Genomic DNA, 14261 nt, shown 5'->3' with positions numbered 1-14261 from the left:
CTGCTTCCTACAGCATAAATGATATGGCTGTATTCCACATATTCGGTATAAGTGCTTCCATTCACTAAGATTTAAAACTTTCCCGGCGTAAATAATGTTCCGCAAAATTTCGGGCCACCTGCCGGATGTTTGTAACTTCCTGCCACAATATTTCGGCGCAGAGTCTTCTAGCCATCTTCGGGTGAGACTGGAGAAAACGCTTTGAGCTCTGGTATGTAAGGCCCCACATGCGTCTTCGATTCACTTGCTGTTGCGCGTGCGCTACTTGAACGCGTTCTATTCTGCTGCGCCGAGCGCCCTCCGTGGTGAAAAATCGCCTCATCGATATCAATTCGATTGTCTGCCCGAAGTTCCGTCACAGAACTACACCGGCTACGGAGGTCACGAAGTTTCTCAATGATTGGATTCAAAGTCGAATTCAACTGAAATCCGCCGTCTCGATGTCAGACAGTTGTATTTCCACCGATTCATTAATAACAGAACTCCAAAAGGTAGACGTGTGGGCCACAGTTTTAGTGTCACTGTAATTTACTACATGACCAGTAGACATACAGTGTTTCGCGATGGCAGACTTACAAAGCTGAGGGAGGCGAGTATGCCGCTGATGTTCTACAATGTTTCATATCCTCTGGGGTTGTAGGCATATCACGGTACCCATTCTCTTTTGACGTACCCCACAGAAAGAAGTGCAGCGGTGTAAGATCACGAGAATGGGCTGGCCAATTTATGCGTCCTCCACGTCCTATGAAACGCCCGTCGAACATCCCGTCAAGGATCAGCCTAGTGTTAATTGAGGAATGTGCAGGTGCACCATCATGCTCATACCACATACGTCGACGCGTTTCCAGTGGGACACACAATATTCCACTTCGTAATTGAAAACGGAAACCACGTGTGTGCGTTTACCTCACCCCTCATGGTAATGTACATGTGCGTCAGTGAAAAAGACCAATAAAAAGTTGTTAGCATGTGGACGTAATGTACTGTTTCAGTCTCTTCTGTACCTAAGGTCCATCACCGTTCCCTTCGGATCCCTACGTAATTCGGTGCTCTACACACACACGATCGAACAGCGGAAGAGTGGTACTCAAGCGTCAACTTCAGGTTACAATATCTCCGGATGTAATTAACATTTTACAATGCAAAAAACGGCACTGATTACGTATTTGTTTATATGTTCAGATGTGCTAACAAAACTAACGGGGTTCCATTTAAAAAAACGTAGGTTTGTGTTAAAAACATACTTCCGTGCATTTTTTTATGGTTTGTATTAACCAATTACACTAGCCCATCTCTTCACGTTCGATATATGGAATCGATTAGTCAGTATTTGATGTGGTTTACGAAATAAATCCAGCGGTAACGTTAGGTGACTCACCCTGTATATTGTGATAGTATATGTTATTATTTATTCTCTATAATATTGGAATAAACTATATTTATGCAGTTTTGCTGTAAGAATGGAATAAAATCCAGCAAAATTTTGTAAACGGAGAATAGTAATATGAAAGGTTCTATGTGTCATTTTTCCGTTGTATCGTGTTTTCTGTTCTGATGTGTTCTTGGTACTCAATTACATGTACCAATATGTTTTAGGTGTCAGACAAAGAACAGAACTTTAGAATCGTGCGTTATTAGGTGACTCAAGGCTCTACGCCAACCAATTCTTCCGTCTGGAGCTCCAATTGTCATATATCAAGGTCTACCCCATCAAGATGATGCGCAGTTTTTGTGTATTCAGAGTGCATATAAGCTTTTATGTCTATCAATAAAACTTTTCTATAGAAGAAGATTTTTTGGTTAAAAAAAAAGCCGATGTGGGCAGATAAGGCATCTTGCGTCTAGAAAACAGCACCGAGTTTCCTACAGTAAACTTTTGTAGGACGTATGCTGTCTTCGTACCTCTTCCATTGATTGTAGTATCGAGTATCGATTTATTGTCTTATGTACCTTAGTATCATACTATGTTTTAGCCAGTTTTCATTACACGTTACGACCCTCTTCAACTGTCTGCGGTCTGTGTCAGTCAATTGACGAGGTCCGCGTGTACGCTTTTGTGCTGTACTTGCCCTTCACGTTTACACTTCACTATCACATCGGAAACAGTGGAACTAGGGATGTTTATGAGTGTGGAAATCTGGGGTACAGAGTATGACACTAGTGTCACCCAATCACCTAAACACGTTCAAAGTTCGTGACTTTCGCGGAGCGCCCAATTGTGCTCTTTCACGGCGTCTAATGACTACTTAAGTCACTCATATGGAGTACCTGGTAGTAGGTGGCAGCACAATGCACCTAATATGAAAAATGTTGGTTTTTGGGGACGTCCGGATACTTGTGATCACATAGTGTATGTAGTGCTCCAATTAATAAATATGGCACAGTCGTGATTTTAGCAAGTTATTGACTTACTGTGTAACATCGAAAGTGAAAAAGTCATGGCTTTAGCGTTCCACGCCGTGTCATCAGAAGGTGGTGCAAGCATGGAAGTGCTCCACTTACTCTATGTCCTGACAGATTTCGTAACGTGTTAATACAATTGCGTATTTCGTCTTTATTTACGTAAATTCAAATGTAACAAAGTGACAGATACTGCTAAAGCTATTTCCTTATGCGCTCAGTTCATTGTAAATAATCTTATCCTAGAACAACGATGTAGTTTAGAAGCCTAGAATAAAGCTACGGATAATTTGTCACTCTTTCGCAGTGAGCGCTATCTCTGCACAGCATGAAAGAGACGAGGCGTCAAGATGGCTCAACTAACGTATACGAAAAATGAAGTGCTGCCTTTTATCGTGCGTGGAAGGAACGTCAAATGCAAAAGGTAGTATCTGGGTACTTTTATTTTATGTTTACCTGCCGTTAACCACAAAAAGAACCCTCCTAGCTAAGGAGTTTGCTAATATGCTCAGGACAAGTGTTTTGTTTACTATTTCTATCATTCTCAGCATTAGAGTCTTTTTCATTATTCTACGTCTACTGGAAGCTCACTTGCCCCAATATCGAAATATAAGCTCTTATCGAACAATTTCCAGCCCCCCAACTACATTGAGACTACCAGTTCAACCGATGACTATGTTGTTAATGTTGGTCATAATACCAGTAATGCAAATGTTTCCAGTCCAGATAAAGGGAACCAAAGTAATAACATAGTTGAACGACGTAAAGTAATCTTGTTAATTAAGTCACCTTAGCTGCACAACTGTGAGGTTTCAACATACCTAAAACGTAAATTTAGTGTTAATAATAGCGGATAATTAATTTTGAAGTCGTCAAGTAATGGAGAATATGAGACAACAAGAAATGACCAAAAAATTTAGGAAACTGAAGAGGCTAAAAGAGAACCAAACGTTTGATCCAGTGGAAAAGTGAATAAATGTATACGCAAATATTGGATTTTAACTAGTACATACAATCGATTGAGAATACGTATGATTCAGAAAAACAACGAAAACTTATTGCAGTCCGATCCAAAATAGTTCGAAAGACGTAACAGCAATAAATGTACAAAACAACAGAAAGCAATTCACTTATTCCATTCTCCCATGGCAGGATGGAAATAATAAGCCTTTGCCGTGATTTTTATTGTCTCCATTAAGTGTGACAGGAACAATGGTGGGAGAATGTCTTATAAAATGCTGTGCTATGATTTTTGGGTGAGAAAAGTATGACAGCAATTGTCCACAGGAAGTGTCACGGAGTGATGATAATCGCATATGGCTGTACATCTTGAGTTGACCTACCATCAAATTGCGCTACGGTAGTCAGCAGAAAAAATTCATACCTGAATATTACAGAACGTACAATGACTAGAAACCCAAATGTGAAGAGGAAATTTAAGCCCCATCTCTTCAAAACACAGGAGAAACTTTCACGAGTACGCTTTGGGACTCTTTGGACTGAAGAAAGGTTAGCAACACAAATTACACGCATTAAGTAGGTGACATGGAAGGAGAAGCTATGGATTTAATAATATCATTTGTAACATTCATACAGGTCAATGTCACTATGGTTACTTGGCGACGTATGTCACTGTCCACGTCTGCTTGAAATATTTACCAGTGCATCGTCTTTTACATTGTATGTACGTTGCTCATCAACCTGTTAAATCTCGTTCTGCTCATATTTCAAAATAATAATAAAACAATTGAAATACAGAAGAGTTACGAAATAAGCGCAGTTAAGATGTGATAAAGGCAGTACTCCTTACAACTATCTATTACATGTGTCCGACATTTTTTGTAATAAATGTTAGAAGCATTTTTACTCTTATCAAAAATTTACGATCTCAAATCGTCAGAATAGTATGCACAGGCTTAGAAGTACGTATATGGATAGAAAAAATTATTTTACGCACTTGAGTCCGATTTAAAAAGATGTTATTGTAAATACTGATTTTTAATTAACTGATTACATTCTTGTTTTACTGACCGGTGTATGTCACGTATATTGCATGCACCACCTCCTCTCCCCACTCTCTTTACATTCACTCCTAACCCTCTCACTATCTATCTCCTCCTCCTACACTACGTGCAGATCCTCACTCCTTTTCTTTGTCCTTCGTCTCGTCTCTCCTCTCCTTCCTCTGGCTCCTTCGCCCATCGTTAGCCATCTTTTACTCCCATTTCTATTTATATTATTGACCTAACTCTCTCATTCTCCACTTTTCTCTGACCTTTTGTTCCTCTCCCTGAGTTTCCGTCTCCACCTCCTCCTCCTCCTCCTCTCTCTCTCTCCATCTATCTCCTCCTCCAACCTATCTCGATTCATTTCTCCCCCCTCCCTCTCGCTGTCCATCTCTACCTCCCCTCTCAATCGACCCATTCCTCCTACACCTCCCTTGTTCAGTTTTCTCCTTACCCTCTCTGTCAGCCTCTTTCTTCCTCGCCACTCTGTTCATCTCATTCTAATCACTGTTCCAGTCTTCATGTGAATTACCTAAATTCGTCATAACCAATAACGACGAAATTGTAGTTTTTCTAGTGTACGAGCTGTAGTCATATAGCTGTAATTATCGCCTAAAACTAAATCCATGCCGGCCGCGGTGGTCTCGCGGTTCTAGGCGCGCCGTCCGGAGCCGTGCGACTGCTACGGTCGCAGGTTCGAATCCTGCCTCGGGCATGGATGTGTGTGATGTCCTTAGGTTAGTTAGGTTTAAGTAGTTCTAAGTTCTAGGGGACTAATGACCACAGCAGTTGAGTCCCATAGTGCTCAGAGCCATTTGAACCATTTGAACTAAATCCATAAAATAACAAAATAAATATTTTAAGGATAAATGAAATGGTTTAGTGTATTCGTTACTCATTTTTTCACTACGCGTTTCGATAATTCACGCTATAGCTTTCAGGTGGAGATTGGGTAATTACAATGCTGGTGCTAGTGACGAGCACAGGTGACAATTGACTGTAGCAGAGGAACATGAACCATGGACCTTGTCGATACAGCGATACATATGGTCGTACCGTAGGTGCAACCACAACGGAGGGGTATCTGTTAAGAGGCCAGAAAAACGTGTGGTTCTTGAAGAGGGGCAGCAGCCTTTTCTGTAGTTGGAGGGACAACAGTCTGGATGATTGACCGATCTGGCCTTGTAACACTAACAAAATCGGCCTTGCTATGCTGGTACTGCGAACGGCTGAAAGCAAGGGGAAACTACGGCCGTAATTTTTCCCGTGGGCATGCAGCTTTACTGTATCGTTAAATGGTGATGGCGTCCTCTTGGGTAAAATATTCCGGAGGTAAAATAGTCCCCCACTCGGATCTCTTGACTGAGCATACTCAAGAGAACGTAATTATCAGGAGAAAAAAAAAACTGGCGTTCTGTGGATCGGAGCATGGAATCTCATACCCCTTAATCGTGCAAGTACCTTAGAAAATTTAAAAAGAGAAATGGATAGGTTAAAATTAGATATAGTGGGAATTAGTGAAGTTCGGTGGCAGGACGAACAGGACTTTTGGTCAGGTGAATACAGGGTTATAAATACAAAATCAAATAGGGCTAATGGAGGCGTAGGTTTAATAATGAATAAAAAAAATAGGAGTGCGGGTAAGCTACTATAAACAGCATAGTGAACGCAATATTGTGGCCAAGATAGACACGAAATCCACACCTACTACAGTAGTACAAGTTTATATGCGAAATAGATCTGCAGATGGTGAAGAACTTGATGAAATGTATGATGAGATAAAAGAAATTATTCAGGTAGTGAAGGGAGACGAAAATTTAATAGTCATGGGTTCCTGGAATTCGAGAGTACGAAAAGGTAGAGAAGGAAACATAGTAGGTGAATATGGATTGGGGGAAAGAAATGAAAGAGGAAGCTGTCTGGTAGAATTTTGCACAGAGCATAACTTAATCATAGCTAACTCTTTGTTCAAAAATCATAAAAGAAGGTTGTACACATGGAAGAATCCTGGAAATACTAGAAGTTATCAGACAGATTATATAATGGTAAGACAGAGATTTAGGAACCAGGTATTAAATTGTAAGACATTTCTAGGGGCAGATGTGGAATCTGACCACAATCTATTGGTTATGATCAGTAGATTAAAACTGAAGAAACTGCAAAAAGGTGAGAATTTAAGGAGACGGTACCTGGACAAACTGACAAAACCAGAGGTGGTACAGAGTTTCAGGGAGAGCATAAGGGAACAACTGACAGAAATGGGGGAAATAAATACAGTAGAAGAAGAATGGGTAGCTCTGACGGATGAAGTAGTGAAGGCAGCAGAGGATCAAGTAGGTAAAAAGACGAGGGCTAGTAGAAATCCTTGGATAACAGAAGAAATATTAAATTTAATTGATGAAAGGAGAAAATATAAGCATGCACTAAATGAAGCAAGCAAAAAGGAATACAAACGTCTGAAAAATGAGATCGACAGGAAGTGCAAAATGGCCAAGCACAGATAGCTGGAGGACCGATGTAAGGATGTTAGGCATATCTCACTAGGGGTAGGATAAATACTGACTACAGGTAAATTAAAGACACCTTTGGAGAAAAGAGAACCACTTGCATGAACATCAAGAGCTCAGATGGAAACCCAGATCCAAGCAAAGAAGGGAAAGCAGTAAGTTGGAAGGAGTATATAGAAGATCTATACAAGGGCGACATACCTGAGGACAATATTCTGGAAATGGAAGATAATGTAGATGAAGACGAAATGGGAGTTACAATACTGCGTGAAACGTTAGACAAAGCACTGAAAGACCTCAGTCGAATCAAGGCCCCCGGGAGTAGACAACATTCCTTTAGAACTACCGACGGCCTTGGGAGAACCAGTCCTGACAAAACTCTACCATCTGGTGAGCAAGATGTATGAGACAGGCGAAATACCCTCAGACTTCAAGAAGAATATAATAATTCCAAACCCAAAGAAAGGAGGTGTTGATAGATGTGAAAATTACCCAACAATCAATTTAATAAGCCACAGGTGCAAAATACTAACGCGAGTTCTTGACAGACGAATGGAAAAATTAGTAGAAGCCCACCTTGGGGAAGATCAATTTGGATTCCATAGAAATATTGCAACACGTCAGTCAATACTGACCTTACGACTTACCTTAGAAGAAAGATTTCGGAAAGGCAAACCTACGTTTCTAGCATTTGTAGACTTAGAGAAAGCTTTTGACAATGTTGAATACTCTTATTCAAATTCTAAAGGCGGCAGGGGTAAAATACAGGGAGTGAAAGGCTATTTACAATTTGTACAGAAACCAGATGGCAGTTGTAAGAATCGAGAGACATGAAAGGGAAGCAGTGGTTGGGAAGGAAGTGAGACAGTGTTGCAGCCTCTCCCCGATGTTATTCAATCTGTATATTGAGCAAGCAGTAAAGGAAAGAAAAGAAAAATTCGAAGTAGATATTAAAATCCTTGGAGAAGAAACAAAAACTTTGAGGTTTGCCGATGATATTGTAATTCTGTCAGATACAGCAAAGAACTTGGAAGAGCAGTTCAACGGAATGGACAGTGTCTTGGAAGGAGGATATAAGATGAACATCAACAATATGAAAACGATGATAATGGAATGTAGTCGAATTAAGTCGACTGATGTTGAGGGAATTAGATTAGGAAATGAGACACTTAAAGAAGGAAAGGAGTTTTGCTATTAGGAGAACAAAATAACTGACGATGGTTGAAGTAGAGAGGATATAAGATGTCGACTTGAAATGGCAAGGAAACTGTTTCTGAAGAAGATAAATTTGTTTACGTCGAGTATAGATTTAAGTCTTATGAAGTCGTTTCTGAAAGTATTTGTATGGAGTGAAACATGGACGATAAATAGTTAGGACCAGAAGAGAATAGAAGCTTTCGAAATGTGATGCTACAGAAGAATGCTGAAGATTAGATGGGTTGGTCACATAACTAATGAGGAGGTATTGAATAGAATTGGGGAGAAGAGGATTTTGTGGCACAACTTGACTAGAAGAAGGGACCGGTTGGTAGGACGTGTTCTGAGGAATCAAAGGATCACAAATTTAGCATTGGAGGGTAGCGTGGAGGGTAAAAATCGTAGAGGGAGACCAAGAGATGAATACATTAAGCAGATTCAGAAGGATGTAGGTTGCAGTAAGTACTGTGAGATGAAGAAGCTTGCACAGGATAGAGTATTATGGAGAGCTGCATCAAACCAGTCTCAGGACTGAAGACCTCTACAACAACAACAGAGCAAGCGCAAGGATGCTTATTTTGGGTCGATTGCTGGTGATAAAACTACCTGTGGTTTCACATTCTATTTTAAACAACTATCAATATTGGAACCAATGTTGCAACCACGACAACTGTGGCATTCTTATTTGTCTGCTGGCGCATTTTTGTTGCCCAGCGACGCATATATTTTATTATAACTGGTCTGATGAGTATGACATTATATAACAAATGAAAATGTTAAACTGAAGCACCAAAGAAACTGGTATAGGCATGCGTATTCAAATACAGAGTTATGTAAACAGGAAGAATACGGCGCTGCGACCGGCAACGCCAATTAAAACCAACAAATGTCTGCTGCAGTTGTTAGATCGGTTACTGCTGCTACAATAGCAGGTTATCAAGCTGTAAATGAGTTTGAACGTAGTATTATAGTCCGCGTACGAGCGATGGGACACAGCATTTCTGAGATAGCGATGAAGTGGAGATTTTCCCGTACGACTATTTCATGAGTGTACCGTGAATATCAGGAATCTGGTAAAACGTCAAATCTCCGATATAGCTGCGGCCGCAAAAAGGTCCTACAAGAACGAGACCAGCGACGACTGGCGAGACAGAAGTGCAACCCTTCCCCAAATTGCTGCAGATTTCAATGCTGAGCCATCAGCGCTAGAACCATTCAACGAAATATTATTGATAAAGGCTTTCGGAACTGCTGGTCCACTAGTGTATCCTTGATAACTACGCGACACAAAGCTTTACGACTCGCCTGTGCTCGTCAACACCGACAATGGAGTCTCGTTTCAAATTGTATCGTGGGAATGGATGTGTACGAGTATGAAGACAACCTCTGGAATCAGTATACCCTGCATGTGAGCAATTGACTGTTCAATCTGGTGGAGCCTCTGTAATGATGTGGGGTGTGCATTTGGAGTGATATGGGACCGCTGATACGTCTACATACTAGTGACTCACGCGTTATGTACGTAAGCATCCTGCCCACCTGTATCCATACGTGACCATTGTGCATTCCGACAGACCCAGGCAATTCAAGCAGGATAATGCGACACCCCACACGTGCAGAATTCCTACAGAGTGGTTCCAGGGACAATCCTCTGAGTTTAAACTCTTACGCTGACACTAAACTCCCCAGACATGAACGTTATTGAGCATATCTGGGACGAACTAAAATGAGCTGTTCAGAAGAGATCTTCGCTCTATGTTCTCTTACCGATTTATGGACACTCTGCAGGCTTGATAGTGTCTATTCTTTCCAGCACTACTTGAGACATTAGTCATCTCTAAGCCACGTCGTGTTGCGACACTTCTGCGTGCTCGCGGTTGTCCTACTCGATATTAAGTAGGTGCACCTGTTTCTTTGACTCTTCAGTGTATTTGTCGATAGAGACAGAATCAGTGAGAAATTTTATCGAAACGGATTTCCCTTGGTGGAGTGAATGGAGATTTTCTGTTGTCTGCTGACGTCTACTACAAGTGCCGCGACTGGTAGTTATCATGTTGGATGTAAGCCTCGCAGCTGCAATTATTCATCGCCGATAATGCTCGCGTCTCTCGAAGTTAGTTCGGCCTGTTGGGATATGATTGTTGACAGACGGTACGACGCAGGAGTAATTCCATCTCTCTTTTCAGGTTATTACGATGTTTTAAAATTTCAGTGGCCTCTCCGTTCTTTCGCTTCACCATACCTGGTTGATTGACGGAACGCAGGTTTGTTTGAATTTCTTTCCTTTTTTTCCCAGCAGTATCTTTTTGGTACCGCTCCTGTTCCCGCGAGCGCTTTGCTACCGGTCTGCCTGTTTCAAATAGTTCAAATGGCTCTAAGCACTATGGGACTTATCATCTGAAGTCATCAGTCCCCTAGTCTTAGAACTACGTAAACCTAACTAACCAAAAGACATCACACACATCCATGCTCGAGGCCGGACTCGAAACGGCGATCGTGGCAGCCGCGTGGTTCCGGACTGAAGCGCCTAGAACCACTCGGCCACAACGGCCGACTGCCTGTTTCGAGAAAGCAGACTTACCACATCACAGTCCTTGTTCAAGTCTGCAGCGTGCTAAGCTACTACCTTGTCTTTGATTTAGCCAGGGACATCCTGGGTCTTCTGGGTGCAATAGAAGCCAGGTTAGACAACAATCCGGAAAAGATCTCTACTAGTTAGGCCAGTAACCTATTCAGCATAAGGTATGGGCGCTGCTGGCTGCAGTTAGTACATCTACGTCTACATCTACATGTACCTGAAAACTCAGCAAATCATATGTAAGGGCCTGGCAGAGGGTTCTTCGAACAAAAGTCGAGCTATTTCTATACCGTTCCGCTCTATACCAACGGGCGGAAAAAAATTAACGCTTATATCTTTCTGTACGAGCTCTGATATGTCGACATCCTGCCTACCTGAGTTGTATTGTTTGTTGTAATTACTGTGTAGCTGGTTTTTTAATTGTAACTATTGGAAAAAAGCAGCCTTCACTGCCGTTTACTATTAGATGTTAACAGTGAGACCGCTACGGTCGCAGGTTCGAATCCAGCCTCGGGCATGGATGTGTGTGATGTCCTTAGGTTAGTTAGGTATAAGGAGTTCTAAGTTCTAGGGGACTGATGACCTTAGAGGTTAATTCCCATAGTGCTCAGAGCCATTTGAACCATTTCTTTTATTAGATGTTACGGTGTGAGCACCAACTAAGCACCGCCCGAATAGGCAGACTCTAGGTGACAAAGTTTTTCTGCCCGAGTTGTGGTGGTATTGAGTCTACAAATGCCTATCCGTATGTGTAATCATTCATTATGTCATGTACCCAAGTGTACCATCCATCGACCACTATACGTCCTCTTCGATGTAATCTTGTCGTCCGAATATTCAAGAAACCAGTGTGGCTTCATTCACTAAGGGCCTCTATACCAAATGTGTCGTCCACGAACCAGCAGCCTTGATGACTAGTCATGCAATAAAGGGGAAGAATCCATTGTTATGGCACCTTACTGTTCACACACTCTCCTTATCTTTTGAACCAGGTCGCATACACATGTAAGTAGTTTCATCCACTGGCACATTGTAAATACGTCAAAGCTGACTGATGCCCGCGGCTAAATGTGTTTCTCCTTTTGTGTGTCAGTCTCCTGACTAATATGATGTGGCCCGCCACTATGCCTCTCTAGTACGTTTCATGTCAGAGTAGCACTTGCAAACTATGTCCACAGTTATTTTCTGGATTTATTGAATTCTCTGTCTTCCTCTACAGTTTTAACCCCTCCCTCTAGTACCATGAAAGTTATTCCCTGACATATTAACAGATGACCTATCATTCATTCCCCTCTTATTGTCAGTGTTTCCCATGTATTCCTTTCCTCGGCGACTTTACGGAGAACATCCTCATCGCGTAACTTATCAATCTACCTAATATTCAACATGTGCTTGTAGCACCAAATCTCTGTATCACCACATCTGAAATTCTTCTGTTCTGTTTCGATTTTTCCACTGTCCATGTTTCACTGCCATACAATACTGTGCCCCAAATCATCATTCTCATAAATTTCTTCCTCAAATTAAGACTTATGTTTGATACTAGCAGACTTCTCTTCTCCAGTAATGCCCCTTTTTGCAAAAGTAATTTGGTGTTATGTCCTCCTTGCTCCGTCCGTCATGGGTTATTTTGCTGCCTATGTAGCAGAATTCCTTAACTTCGTGATCACCAAATATGATATTAAGTTGGTCCCTGTGCTCGTTTCTGCTAGGTCTCACTACTTTTGCCTTTCTTCAATTCTGCACACACTAGACTGTTCATTCTATTCAAAAGAACCTGTAATTCTTCTTCACATTCACTGATAGCAATGTCATCAGTGAATTTTAACAAAGATATCCTTTTACCTTGAATGTTAGTCCCACTCTTGAACCTTTCGTTTATTCTGTCTTTGCCTCTTTGACGCGTAGATTGAACAACAGGGCGAAAGGCTATATGCCTGTCTTACATCCTTTATAATCCGCGCACACCGTTGTTGGTCTTCCACTCTTAATGCTTGTTCATATTGTGCATTACCTGTGTCTCCCTATAACTTACCACTATTTTTCTCAGGATTCCGAACATCTTGCACCATTTCACGGCATCGAACACTTTCCCCAGGCTGACAGATTCTGAGAAGGTGTCTTCAATTTTTGTTTGGTCCTGCTTTCATTGTCAACCGCAACGTGAAAACTGCCTCCCTGCTGCCTCTTTTAAAGCCGAACTGAACATCAGCTAACGGATCTTCAATTTTTATTCCATTTTTGTTTATACTATTATCACTAACTTGGATGCAGTAACTGTTAAGCTGATAGTGCGATAGTTCTTGTCCAATAGTTTTCGCACATATCTCTTACAATCTTGGAAACCGAGTGGAGGATGTTCTTCCGAAAGTACGATAGTATATCACCAGTCTCATACAATCAAATTTTGTAGCCACTTCCCCCCCCCCCCCCCAAACACACGCTCTCACACACACACACACACACACACACACACAGTTGTTTTACACATTCCGATGGAGTGTGTTATCGCTCCTTTGTGCCTTATTTTACTTTGTCTTCCAAAATACACAAGTATGCCTAAATTTTCAAACTAGGTTCTCTCAAAAACAGTTGAGAGCTGCGTCTTTCTATTTATACATGTTGTAGCCGTGTCCTATACACCCTTTCAGTACCAATGAAATCCGTGAACGAATTTCGTAAGGTCCCCTTCTAAGAGAGAGACATATGAACTACTGACGAGACGGGAAACAAGTTGTGTAATCTCAGTGTCCTATTTGAGGTTGTTTTCACCTTTTTTGTTTCAAAATCATTTGTGTTTGCTTTACCAAACAGGTTTGTTATCTACAGTTCCTATCATTCATCTTCATGGCTGCGTGGGGTATAATCAATGGTTAATTAACAAAATAGAAAATAAGTAAAGATTTCCAAATTTGCGTTGGCATAAATGACAAGTAACTATATCTTACGTGATTGTTTGTTTCGTTTCTGGTCACAATTCTACCGTTGAAGGAACTACTGTAGATGAAGCACCTAAGTGCCGCAGCGTAGCTACGGTAATCTTTTCATGGTGTAAGGTAGGTCAGTGCAGACGAAAACTTTCGAGGCGGCACTGCGGATGACGTTGGAGCTGTATAATTATAGATGTGGGACGCACCTGCAACTGTGACGCGCGGTTAGCGGTAGGTGTCGAACAGTGACGCCGGAGAGGGCAGCGTGGGGTGGCGGGCGCCCGGCGACCAGCCCACGCAGGCCGCGCGCGCGTCACGCCTGGCTGCGACGTCAGAAGCGTTAACTCGCCCCACTGGCCGCGCGCCCCAAAACACTGTGCGCCACTCCGACGGACTGCCCGCCCACCCGCCGCCGGCTCGCAGCGGCTGTTGCCCCGCTACGTGGCAGGACTTCGCTCTCTGCCTGATGGCCGCCTCTGCTCTGTTATCACCAACTGCCTAACCAAATTCATACCTTCTACCAGTAAATTCATACTTTCTGCCACCATTGTTCCACCGTTCATAAATAAATAACATCGTTATTAACGATATTCGGAATGACAAAGTAGAAAAATTTCGCTTCTTTCTACGAATGTAGTAAATA

Source organism: Schistocerca gregaria, chromosome 4 (genome assembly GCF_023897955.1).
Source record: "Schistocerca gregaria isolate iqSchGreg1 chromosome 4, iqSchGreg1.2, whole genome shotgun sequence".
NCBI lineage: Eukaryota > Metazoa > Arthropoda > Insecta > Orthoptera > Acrididae > Schistocerca > Schistocerca gregaria.
The sequence above is the reverse complement of the archived record's forward strand: the minus strand, read 5'-3'. Positions refer to the sequence as shown.